The sequence below is a fragment of the Crocuta crocuta genome, unplaced genomic scaffold (genome assembly GCF_008692635.1).
Source record: "Crocuta crocuta isolate KB4526 unplaced genomic scaffold, BGI_CrCroc_1.0 scaffold83, whole genome shotgun sequence".
Classification (NCBI taxonomy): Eukaryota; Metazoa; Chordata; class Mammalia; order Carnivora; family Hyaenidae; genus Crocuta; species Crocuta crocuta.
Window position 1 is genome coordinate 172195 of NW_027529638.1, and position 13884 is coordinate 186078.

General features: G+C 34.8%; 1 protein-coding gene across 1 annotated transcript in view; it reads left to right on the top strand.

Annotated features, from left to right (window-relative positions):
- The window catches only part of LOC144230100 (serine-rich coiled-coil domain-containing protein 1-like), a 242893-nt gene that overhangs the window by 59786 nt on the left and 169223 nt on the right, over positions 1–13884 (top strand). The gene's annotated exons all lie outside the window — the stretch shown is intronic.

A 13884-nucleotide genomic window follows, 5' to 3' on the forward strand; every position in this document is an offset into this window, starting at 1 on the left:
TAATATTTAGACAATGGGTAGAGAGTTGAAGTAAATACAATAAAACCTTGGATTGCAAGTTACTTGTTCTGCGAGTGTTTTACAAGATGAGCTAACATTTCTAATAAATTTTAACTTTATAAACAAGCAGTGTCTTGCAATACAATTAATATGTGATGCCAAACATCACAGGATCACATACAAATTCATACAAGCTTTGGAATGCTTCCAAAATGAATTATGCTCACAAACCAAGGTTTAACTGTACTTTCTCTTTATTCTCTTCATTCCTTTGCCTTGTTTCCGTTTTTCATGATTGGCAAAGTTGGTCTCAGGTGTATTTGCTTCGGAAGATGCAAAACTTACTGTCCTCTTTGAGAGGGCTTATGAAAGAATAGTTTGATGAGGCATTTTGGCTTTTGGGTAGCATAAACTAAATGGTGCCCATTTTTACAACCACATGCTTCATGTTACAGAGTATCCCATAGAACAGAAGCAGGTGTCCTTCCTGCTTCTCCACACAGTTCTCTGACCACTGTCTTCTTTGCCTCCCTAATAAATCTTGGCTTGAAGCCCACACCATTAGATGATACCACTCTTTATTGTAGTCTCCGTTATACCTTCATCACAGTCCTTCCTCTATTCTTTGAAGTTTATAGATCCTTATTCATTTTTACTGTTTCCAGTATTGCTCCTAAAATAATCCTGAATTATATAAATTGCTGCCTTACCTTGGCATGTCAGCTCCTTGACCTCTGATTTTTCCAGGATTTTGTTCTCTGTTATATCTCACCCATCATATCCAAGTGTTTACCTGACATCTCTACTATAATGTCCAACTGAAATTTAAAACTTAACTTGACTAAACTGACTTACTGATTGTTTTTCACCTCTGTAAGGGCAGAACGATTTTCCCTTCTTCCCCTCTAGGTTTTTGGGCAGTCTAATGATTAAATTGACATAAGACAGAATAACCTGAAAAATACAAATTTAATTTCATATGTAGCAAAGCCCTAAAGATGTGAGACCCAAGCACAGGTAGCTCGCTTGAGGCTTATATGCCGTCCTGGGCTAAGGAATGTGGTAGGACCTGGGGCCTCAAAGTGCGGGAGGATAATTCACAGGATAATAAGAAGAATAGATGTTTGGTAATTAGATGTTTGCCCCAACATATAGATAGGTCTTTCAGATAAAAAGTTATCACTGGTAAGAGCTCTTTTTCTGAGCCATGCCCCTTCTCAATTATTTTAGGTAGTTAAGATAGAGGTAAAAGTTTTCTCAAGTCTCCTGGGTCTTGATTGCCTTCAGCTCCAGGTAATCCACGTGCTCAACTGGCATATTTTAGGGTCACATGTTCTAGTCCCCCTCACTTCAAATATGTTATTGATGCAGCTTTTTTCCTATGCCAGTAAATTCCTACTCAGTTCTTCTGTTTACAGAGGAAACAACCTTAGAAATTACCTCTGACTCTATTTCCCTTATAGCCCATATCCAAAAAATAAGGAAATTTGATCATTCTACCTTTAAAATATATATAGTCTTCAAGCAATTTTCACCACCCACATGGATAAAAACCTTATCGAAACGATCATCTCTCAAGATATTACAGTCACTTTCTAACCGGTCTTTCACTTTCCACATTAAACTTTCTACAGTCTTTTAATCTAGTTTTTGCTATATTCATTAATAGTGAGTAACCAAGTACAGTCCATACTTAAGGGAAGGGGATTTATGCAATAGTGCACACACTAAAGCAGGTATCTTTGGAGTCCATTCTATAAGGTGCCTACCTCAGGCAGCATATCCAGTTTTAAGTACTGAGCCTGGAACTCAGAATTTAAAGCCTGAAACTCACTAGCCATCTGTAGCAGACAAAGAATTTGTCTTTCAGTTTGAAAGCTACAAACATTGTCAAGCCTACCAACACTTAAAAAGTCCAATAATAGAAGATGTTCTTTCCCTCAAGTTCATAGTATAGCAGCCTAATCTGCTAATGAAAAGCTCTTCTGTATAGTTTAAGGTAACCAGCAAAAGCTTTCAACTCCTGAGGCCCTGGCATCTGTGTTTTGGCTGAGTCTGCGCATGGCCTTTGTCTTTCTGAGGCTGTTGGGACCAAGAGGCTTTGCTGAGGTCCATTCATCCCACAGGTCATCACTTAAGACTCATAGGGATCTAAACATAGCTCCTTATCTATAGAAAAAACCCTCCATACGCTGAAGACAGCTTTCCAGATTAAATTCTTATGTTCTGGGCTTAAAGCTCTTACTTAGACTTAGCAGGGCTGCCGGGGTGGCTCATTCAGTTAAGCATCTGACTCTTGAATTTAGCTCAGGTCATGTAATCACAGTTTGTGAGATGGAGCCCTGAATCTAGCTCTCCACTGACAGCACAGAGCCTGCTTGGGACTATTGTTCTTTCCCTCTGTGTCTGTCCCTCTCCTGCTCACATGCTCGCTTGCGCGTTCTCTCTCTCTCTCAAAATAAATTAAAAATTATTTTAAAAAATCTATGAAACATTAAAAAGAAACTTAGCATCTCTTAGCCTATTGTATAGCTGTTGAACAGACCACACGTGTTCTGAGGGCACCTCGGTGGTTCAGTCAGTAAAGGTTCCAACTTCAGCTCAGGTAATGATCTCATGGGTCATGGGTTTTAGCCCCGCATCGGGCTCTGTGCTGACAGCTCAGAGTCTGGAGCCTGCTTTGGATTCTATGTTTCCCTCTCTCTCTCTCTCTCTGCCCCTCCCCAACTTGGACTCTGTTTCTCTCTCTCTCAAAAATAAATAAATGTTAAAAAAAAAATTAAAAAAAAGAACACGTGTTCTCCATGCCATCCTGCTATAAAAGAAAGAGGAATGAACCAAGCCAACCACACCGAGTTCATCCATCCAAATTTATCAATAAGAAAAAGTGAACCTTTCTTTGCTAGGCAGAAAGGCTGAGAGTACAACACTATTAGACTTCCTTCTACATGAAAAGAAATACCAGGAATGAGAACAAGTGTTTCCCTGAAACTTTAAACTTTTTCAAGTATTTTATTTGCTTTATATTTTTGTTTACTGTAAAGAAAAATCAACATAATTATATATATATATCAATCTTTGTTTTTTTGATTTAATTATGTTTATGTTTTTAAAAATCCTCCTCATTCTAGGTAATTGATAGAGATAATATTTACTAATATTTTCTTCAAGTACTTCCTTTTTTTTTTAGGTTTAACATTTTAATCCATTTAGAGTCTATTTGAATGACATTTAAGATATATTTTCCCCTGATAGTAACCAATTGGTAAATTGTAGCCTATTAAATAACCTGATATATTTCTCTTTGCCTATTGAAGGTACATTAAATTTAGAACTATGAAACTTCTGAAGTAGAAGTATAAATCAGTATGTTACCCTTAGAGGAAAATTTCATAACTAATGCAAAGTACAGCCAAGGATGTATACATGTCCTTTAACTGAGACTTTATATTTCTATAAATATTTTAAAAAGAAGTAATCAGAACTATTTTAAGAATGTTATCATAACATGAATTGTAAAGAAGAAAATGGTGGTGCACCTGTGTGGCTCAGTCAGTTGGGCTTCTGACTCTTGATTTTGACTCAGGTCAGGATCTCACAGTTGTGGTATTGAACCCTGTGTCAGGCTCTATGCTCACCTTGGGATTCTCTCTCTCCCTCTCTCTGCCCCTTTCCCGCTCCTGCACATATGCACTCTCTCTATATATCATTCAATCATCAATCAACCAATAAAAATTAAAATAAAAAAATAATGAGATTAGTAATTGGAATTGATCACCAGATCAGAATAGAGATAAGAGCAGAGCAAACTCAGCAAGGCCAGGTTACTGTTAGAATGTTGCTTCTCTCAACTATCTTGGACAATTGACATAAAGCAAAAAAATATTTTTAAAAGCCATAATTTTTAAAATCTCTCCGATTTTAAGAAGAGAAACTTCAGGGGTGCCTGGATGGCTCAGTCGGTTAAGTGTCTGACCTCGGCTCAGGTGATGATCTCACAGTTCGTGGGTTCAAGCCCCGCATTGGGCTCTGTGCTGACAGCTAGCTCACAGCCTGAAGCCTGCTTTGGATTCTGTGTCTCCCTCTCTCTCTGACCCTCCCCTACTCATGCTGTCTCTCTCTCAGAAATGAATAAAAAATTAAAAAATATTTTAAAAAATAAGGGGAACTTCAACCAGAACTTTCACTTACCTTGTGAATCTGTACTAAAAGCCTTTGGAAGCAGAGAATACATAATGAGAAAGTAGAAAAACACTCTTAAACTCAGGTGGATGTGTAAGCAGATAGCGTCTCCATACAACTTATTTTGGGAATATCATACAGAATTATAGTTGAGTGTACTTTAGATCCGTAATTCCACACCTGAAAAATTATTTTATAGATAAAGAAATTATAATATAAAATTAAAACCAGCTCTCTTTATAATAGCAAAAGTGAGAAAGTAACACTGTTTAGCTATACTGTCATAGATCCATAAAATGGAATAATATATAGCTATATAAAAGAATGAGCATTCTCATTATGTACAAATACATGGTAATTTGAAAAATGCAAGTTGAAGAACTGCATGCAAAACACGATATTCTATATGTATAAAGGAAAAAAACTCATTGACTGTATATCTCTGTTTGTGTGTGTGTGTGTGTGTGTGTGTGTGTGCAGTTGAACTTGAGCAACATAGGTTTGAATTGATGGGTCCACTTGCACATAGAATGTTTTACTATAAAGTATTGTAAGTGTATATTTCCTTATGATTTTAAATAATGTTTTTTCTAGCTTACTTTATTATAAAAATACAGTACATAGTACATATAACATACAAAATACATTAATCAACTCTTTATTCCATAAGGTTTCTAGTCAATGGTAGGCTGTTAGTTAAATTTTTGGCAGAGTCCGATGTTATATGCAGGTTTCCAACTGCACAGGGGTCAGTACCCCTAATTTCAAGAGTCAACTGTAATGTAAATATGTGTGTGGGCATTTCTATTATGTATATGTAATGTATACATATATAAAACATATATACAAGGTTATACAATAAATTGGTAAAATTAAGGGCCTCTGATGACTAGGTACTGGGAGTAGAATAAGAACATTTTCCTGGAAAAAATGTTGCACCATTTAAATTTTGATTATATGAACGTGTCACCTAGTGAAATCTAAATTAAAAAATGATATATATATGCTAAATTTTAAAAATATGTATGAATAGATTTTTGTATATAGACAATTTTAACCAAATCTCATGAAAGTCCAAATTTAAATATAAGTACTCTGAGACCCCCCCAATTTAGAAAATAATTTAATACATTATTTTGCTGTCTCATAAACATTGCTTACTTCCCAGCTAAGAATAAAGGAGGATCCGGGGTGCCTGGGTGGCTCAGTTGGTTGAGCATCTGACTTCAGCTCAGGTCATGATCTCACAGCTCTTGGGTTCAAGCCCCACATCGGGCTCTGTGCTGACACCCCAGAACCTGAAGTCTGCTTCAGATTCTGTGTTTCCTTCTCTCTGCCTCTCCCACTCTCATGTTCTCTCTCTCTCTCCAAAATAAATACAAACATTTTATATAAAAAATAAATAAAGTAGGATCCTGATTCCCTACTTCACTTGTGCCAGCCAATTCCAAATTTTAGCTTCTATTGTATGTAGCTTCCCAAGCATAGTAAGCACTATGTGAATAAATAAGCATATCCCTATATAAGAAAGGATGCTTAAATGTTAGCCACACTGTTTTCTGAAAATTATTTAGCTATGTGGAACTGAAATGTTAGTGTATCAGATATGTACTTAGGACTCAGTTGCTTTTTCTCCATTTATGGGATTGACTCTGTGTTGGATTTGTTCCTCGGGATATACCATCCACTTGGTGGTCTCTAATAATTCAGGAAGAAACACATTCTATGATCGTCGCAGCATTAGCTGAATCAGAGTATCTCTTCTCAAAATTCCAGCACAGCTCCCATATTTGAGTTTCCTTTAAATGACTTGGCTCATGTGCCTTGTCTTTTTGTGTCCAGTAGAACAGTTTGGCCAGGCCTTAGCTATATGCTCACATCTATTTCAAGGATATTGGATCAGCACTACTCCAAACAAATGGATTCAAAATTTAGGAGAAATCACTCCCCAAAGGAAAAATTAAAACAACAGAATATTTTAATATTCTCGTGCATTTTTAAGTATAATTTTAGAACTATAAGAATGCATGCTCAAATTAGAGCTAACACATTTAGGTAAACATTTAATTTTATTAGGTCTGGAGAATTACCTTATAAAATTTACCCTAATGGCTTAAAAAAATAAAATATTTCACTTATGCTCAGACCTGTTTATGCACTCAACAAATTTGAGCCCAATTGATCATGTTTCACTTCAAAAAATTCTTATAAACAAACTTTAATCTCATAGGACAGATCCATTAATTATTCTTTCAGGGGAGGTATAATTAATGGCTCTGTACTATAGAATTATGGCATTCAGTAAATATTAATAATGCAAAATCATTCTACCAAGAACCTTAAGAGTGCCCAAACAAATAGATCATTTTATATGGCTGAAGCTTTCCTTCAACATTCCTGTAGGGAACATGAAAGCAAGAAAAACAATTTAACATCAGCTTTTCATTGAGGTCTTCATAGAAAATTAAAGATTCTTTGGTGCAGCTGTTACTCATCCCCAAAAAATTGTCTGTCAAAAATCATTTTTATAAAAGTGATAAAAGCCCTAATGAAAGTTTAGAAGTTATGAGTACAATGACAGTCATGTATTATAATCCTAAAAAGCCTGTTTATATTTCTATGAAGAATAATTTTAATATTTTTTTATTTTAAAAGTTTTATATTTATAGAAAAGTTGCAGAGGTAGTAGAGTACCCCATATACCCCTCATTAAGTTCCTATTGTTATCTTCGTACCTCAGCAGAGTACATTTGTCACAACTAAGAACCAATATGGGTGCATTACTATTAACTAAACTTAGCAATTTATTCAGATATTACTAGTGTTCCCTAATATCCTTTTTGCTATTACAGGATTGTATCCAGGATACAGCATTATATTTAATCATCATGTCTCCCTAATGACATGATCTGTGATAGTTTTCAGACTTTCCTTGTCCTTTATGACCTTGACTTTGGTTAGATTTTCTGCAGAATAACCTTCAATTTGGGTTTGTCTGATGTTTTTCTCATAATTAGACTGAGGTCATTGGTTTTGGGGAGGGGGCAAAATACCCCTGTTATCATATTGTGTTCTCTTATCCACATGGTGTTAACCTTATCACCTGAATGAGGTAATGTTTGCTGATTTCTACACTATAAAGTTACCTTTCCCCTTTTATACTCTCCTTTTTGGAGTTAACTCACTAAACACAGCCTGGGGGTTGGATGTGCAGTGGGGTGTAAGTCCCACATCCTGAGGAGAGAGAATGTCTGCATAAATTATTTGAAATTCTTTTGTAAGAGAGATTTGTCTTTTCTCCCCAATTATTTATTCATTCAGTTCCTTACTTATTTATATATGAATTCGTGATTTTTTAAATTTTGTTTTATCCTTTGAGTTATACTCCAATACTATTATTTACTTGTTGCTCCAATCATTCCAGCTTTGGGAGCTCTTCCATGTTGGCTTCTTTGTCTCTTTGACATATCCCATCCTTTTGTCTTTTGAGCATTTCCTTACTTCCTGGAACAACTAGATAGTCTAGAATCATCTAGCACATCCTTTGCCCCATCCCAGGAATCAGCAATTTATCCAAGGAGGCATGGTTCTTTTATTAGAAGAAACTAATATCTAAGCAGTGGACATTAATAAAGAATATTTTACTTAATAAAATTAGCATGTTTTTCTCCAGTATCAAAATACAATATAGGAAAATGCAATATGTCTTATATAATAAAAACATTATCAATACTTGTAAAAAATTACCTCATTTTCATGGATAAAAAGTAACTACCTGAGTGCTTGGCTGGCTCAGTAGGTAGAGCATGGGACTCTTAATCCTGGGGTTGTGAGACTGGGTCCCATGTAAAGATTACTTTAAAAATAATTTTAAAAAAATATAAAATGCATTATAAAAAAAAAAAAAAGAAAAAAATTTCCAAGGTGCCTGGGTTGCTCTTTTGGTTAAGGGTCTGACTCCAGCTCAGGTCATGATTTCATGGTTCGTGAATTGAGCCCTGCTTCACACTCTGTGCCGACTGCCCAGAGCCTGGAGACTGCTTCAAATTCTGTGTCTCCCTCTCTCTCTCCCCCTTCTCTGCTCATGCACTATCTTGCTCTCTCAAAATAATTAAACACTAAACCATTGTTTAAGTTAAATAAAACTCCCTAATTTACGAATTGATGAAGAAATTTCCAAAACTGAATTTTAATTTAATTTTTAAAAATATTAAATTTATATATTTTGAATAGAGACCAAGAAGGACAGGGCAGAGAGAGAAGGAGAGATAGAGAAACCCAAGCAGGCTCCAGACCATCAGCACAGACCCTGATGTAGGGCTCAAACCCATAAACCACAAAATCATGATCTTGAGCCAAAACCTAGAGTCAGGTGTGTAACAAACTGAACCACCAGGCACTCCTGAATTTTTATTTTTATTTTTATGTTATTATATAAATGAATGACTTGGCAATTATATAACCATCTATACTATCAAATATAGATCATTTCTGAATCAGCTGAGAGTTCATTATTTCATGTCAAAAGAAAGAACAGTACTATGTTTTTTAAGCCAATTATAGTGAATTCATCTTTTAAATAATAAGTAAAATAGAAGCTTAAAGAAGATATGACATTCAAAGTATCAACATTCTTTTCTGGTTTAGTAAGCATTAATGAATGATGTCTCTTATTTAATCTTTCCATTTCTATGATATGATAACAGTATAATGAGTTAAAGCCTTCAACTGTACACTTTGGTCATTAACAGATGAGCAGTGTCAGTTGATAGTGATTAGATTTTCTAGCCAAACCTTTTAATCACTGTTTATAATAACAGATAATATAACATTCCTCTAAATTGTGGTCTGAAATTTAATCTGGGAGAAAGTTGTTATTATTGCAACAAAATGTTTCTTTCATTATTGGGTAAGAATACCCAGTATTAGTTGTAAATCCTACTTTTCATTTTCTGGATTTTTAAAAGTAGAAATACTGTTTTAATATACTTATATTTTGTTTTGTTGTTATTGCTGTTTTAAAGTTTTTTTAATTTATTTTTGAGAAGGAAGGAGGGAGAAAGAGAGAGAGAGAAAGAAAGGAAGAGAGAGAATGGGGTGGGAGGCAGAAGGAGAGGGAGAAAAAGAATCCCGAGCAGACCCTACACTGTTAGCACAGAACCCAACGTAGGGCTCTGTCTCACAAACTGAGATCATGATCTGAGCTAAAATCAAGAGTCATATGCTCAACCAAGTGAGCCACCCAGACACCCCTACTTATATTTGTGTATTTTTGTATTTAGTTTTTTAATGTTTTTATTTATTTTTGAGAGAAAGAGAGAGAGAGAAAGAGAGAGACAGCATGAGCAGGGGAGGATCAGAGAGAGAGGGAGATACATAATCCGAAACAGGCTCCAGGCTCTGAGATAGCCATCAGCACAGAGTCCGACGTGGGGTTCGAACCCACGAACCATGAGATCATGACCTGAGCTGAAGTCGGATGCTCAACTGACTGAGCCATCCAGGTGCCCCTGTATTTATTTATTCTTATCAATAGTAACTTCTAGTAATTCTGCATCAGTGTCGATAGTCAATGGAGATATTAGTTTGGTAGTCAGAGCTGGTACCAGATACTGGAGTCAGAAGATTGCATTGAGGTCATTTATTTGCTACTTCTGGCCTCTTCGTAAGTTATCCTTGATAATTTATATTTAGGAGTTATCTCATAGGACCTTAGGAAAGTTCTAGTCAGCATCCTGCCATTGTTTTTCCTCTTGTCTCATAATTCTTAATATGTCACAGTAGCATGGTATTTGCAAAATTTCTCTAGGTGTTTAAATAGTTTTTTATTCCATGGAGAAATTTGAACAAGAGGGGCATATTGCTCATCTTATCTCTTAGAATTCTATTTAAAATAGAATAGCTCTTTCTATTTCTACTTGTGTCCTCTTTTTTTCCTCAAAGATGAGTCAACTCAGTCTCCGAGATGATAGACACATTGCTTTTCTTGCCATTTCTATTTTCCTTCCCACCTAAGACTTTATTTCTCTCTCCTTCCCCAATTCCTCTGCCCAGGAAGTTCCATAATCACCCACTCTGTTGAGAGTCCCATATATTAATTTATAATTTTCAGTATTTTAGCAAAGATTTCCTCTTTTCCCTCCACAAACCCACAAGCAGATAATATCTCCACATTTGTGCTTATTGTAATTAAACTATGTGAAGCCACTTAATTGTCAGATTCCTACCAAATGAGTGAGACTGGCTAAATGCTTGGGGTAACTCACTAAATACAAATTAATATTTGTGGAACTCTTTTGCTAGATTGTATAGAAGCATTAATGTTATTTGATGTTTGTTGTACAGTAAGAAATTGCAAAAACATTTTCAAAGATTAGAATCCTAACTATGCTGTTTCTAGGCTATGATATTTGAACTGAAAGATTGGTAGCAGAAAACATAATTAAGAAAAATATTTGTGAACTTGAGGTTGTACAAGATCTCTTAGGTGAACCACCAAATGTATAAACCATAATAAAACAAACAGAAAGACAAATAAGATGGAAAGTTTGGTTCTTTTGAAGGCAGTTATTAAGAAAGCAAGGAAATAAGCCACAAACTGAGTGAAAATATTTATAATAAACATATACAACAAAGGACTTATGTCAAAATAACCCACTCAAAAAGAAGAATATACAGAATAGTTTAAAGGACTCTTCATAAAACAAGATATACTAATGGTCAACAAGCACATGAAAAGATAAGATATTCAACGTCCTTAGTTATCTATGGAAATGAAAGTTAAAACCACAATGAGCTACCATTGTGGCTAAAGTTAAAAACAGAAAAAGACTAATAATACCAATATTAGTGAGATAGTCCACATTGAAGTGCCATGTATTTGAAGTGCCTTTTTAGAATATTTGTCAGGTTGTTATTAAATTGGCATAATAATTGATATAAATTTACCAACGGACCTAGGCAATTTCACTGTTAGGTATTTATCCAAGAAAAATGAAAATGTATGTCCACAAAAAATGTATATACAAATGTTCAGTATGGCTAATAGTTCCAGCCTAGAAGTAATTCAAACTGTACCAACAAGTGTCTGAGTAAACAATTTATGGTTTACCATTAAACACTACCTGACATTTAAAAGGGTGGATCCTGAAGCATGCAACAGCATGACAGGATGAAGTTCAAAATGATTGTGCTGAATGAGAGGCACTGGGTGCAAAAGAGTTCTTAAATACATTTCCATTTAAGTGATATTCTAAGGAAGGCAAAACTCACCTATAGTGATACATCAGTGTTGCCAGGGACCAGGAAAGGGGTGCCACTGGAATGTGAAGGAGCATAAGAGAACATTTTGAGTTGATGAAAATGTTCTAGATCTTGATTTTGGTAGTAGTTTACACATGTAAATACATTTGGCAAAAGTCACCTAACTGTATACTTTAAAATTTCCTATTTAGCATAGGTATATTATACTTCAAAAAAGTTGATTTAAAGAAAAAGATAAATTGGAGGTGAGGGATGAGGGAGTTTGTAAATTTAGATTTATATAATGGAAATGGCAACAACAAAGGGAATAGTTTCTTCAAACCAAGATGAGTAGAAATAATTCTGGAGAAAAATATGCATGAGAAGAGGGTGATATTCATTAAAATATCTTTGATAGTCTCACAGGTAAACATTTGTCTAGATTTTATTATTAAACTTAAAGGTCACACTTAACGTTAAGCCCAATTTGGAGAAAAATAAAAAAAAAGAACTTAGTATATATGCAATAGAAATAGAAGACTGGGAGATCTACCAATTTGGGTAGACAAAACATTTTAAGTATAGGAAAAATATTAAGTTCATACTTTTTAATCAGCCTAGTGTTGGAAAGAAGCAGTTATCTATTGGACTTAGAACCAGAAAATCAGGTTTTTAGGACCCTTGTTAGAATTAGTATAGACGTCTTATGACCTCTTATGCACCTCTATGCCTTGTGCAGTCTGTATTGGGTCGGAAAGGCAAAGTGTGTTAAATGAGAATTGGGAGATTTTTGTTGTTGGAATGGTTTGCTTATTTTACAGAATAATTCTGTATTCCATAGATAGTCATTTTCACATTATTGAGAACCAGCCATTTCCAGAGGCTCTGAAATATATCAATAGCAGATGAAGCCATCATTCCAACAAAATATTTTATGAAGAAAATTATGAATGAACATACACCTTTAACTTTTAAAAACTTCAAAGTAACTTATGAAATACTTTCTTAATTTGTATGTATGTATTCAATTGCATTGGTATTGTTATCATTAAATGAAAGAGTAATTAATTAAAGTATGAAGTATGGATACGATTTATATCTGAAAGGTTTACCATAGTATCAGATACACTATCTAAAAGTGTAAGTAGATTGGAATGGCACTTAAATTACAGACCACTGAAATGCAAATGGGAAATAATAAGCTAAAAATGATACAGTTATTCTATTTTTTGCCATGTATTTTTCAACTTGATAATTAAGTGCAGTATGACAGATGTTATATAAGATTGATTTGTATTTTTAAAACATTTTTTCTCAAGATTCCCTAAGAGCAGCAGAATTAAAGTGTCATACTATAAGATGGATTTGAAGTTAAAGCAGGAACACAGTTTTCTCTAAGAATGACATTCAAAGAATCAAGGTTAGATGATGCAAATTTTGGAGTCTGCTTTCCAACAGTGCTTAGAATGACACATTTTATTTCTGGGAAGTTGTGGGAGACCTCAACCCTGAGAGAAGCTAACCATGAAGCTTGATTTTCACATATATTCTTATGGAAGTTCAAAAATCTTCTGCAAGAATGTGATACAGGCTTTTAAATTTTCACAACTGAATGTCATCTTTGTCTTCTGAATATGATTTTAAAGGGCATGATACTTTAATATGCTTTGCAGAATATCAGTAGTTCAGGAAAATACCAGATAATTCAACTATACACAAACTGTGTTATATTACTCGCTTAATTTTTCATGAAGTAATCCCACTTGAAGGGTATTTAAAATGTGTCCAATTTATAGTACACATGAATCATATGAATTGGAAACAATCTCTAAGATTGTAGTAGTTGAATTACTACTCTAAGAACTGTAGTAGTTGCAGCATCTTGTCTTTGAATATGTTCTTTTTTGGAATTTAAGTTGGCCCAACTTGTCTCCTTATTCCCTTATCACAATCAAAATGAATCTGTTCTTTTGCTTTAATCTTTACTACAAAATGTTCTGTATTTGAGTGCATGCACAGTTGGTAACCAAGGTGGAACAGTTGCTGTGCTTTTTTTTCAGCTTTTTGCTTATCTACTTAAATGGAAGAATTACCCCGACAGAGTGAGTTAAGGGTATAGTAACATCACTTGTGTTGCTGTCTATTATCAGTATTTTTTCATTCTTTTAGAAAAAACTAATGATAAGCTTCTAACCCATACTTTTGTTTTTAAGCTAATTTATTTTTTTAATTTTTTTAATTTTTTTTTTTTTAATTTATTTCTGAGAGAGGGAGAGAGAGACAGCAGGAGCAGGGGGGGGTCAGAGACAGAATGGGGCACAGAATCTGAACAGGCTCCAGGCTGTGAACTAGCTGTCAGCACAGAGCCCGATGTGGGGCTCGAATCCATGAACCGTGAGATCATGACGTGAGCCGAAGTAGGACGCTTAACCAATTGAGCCACCCAGGCTCCCCTAGACT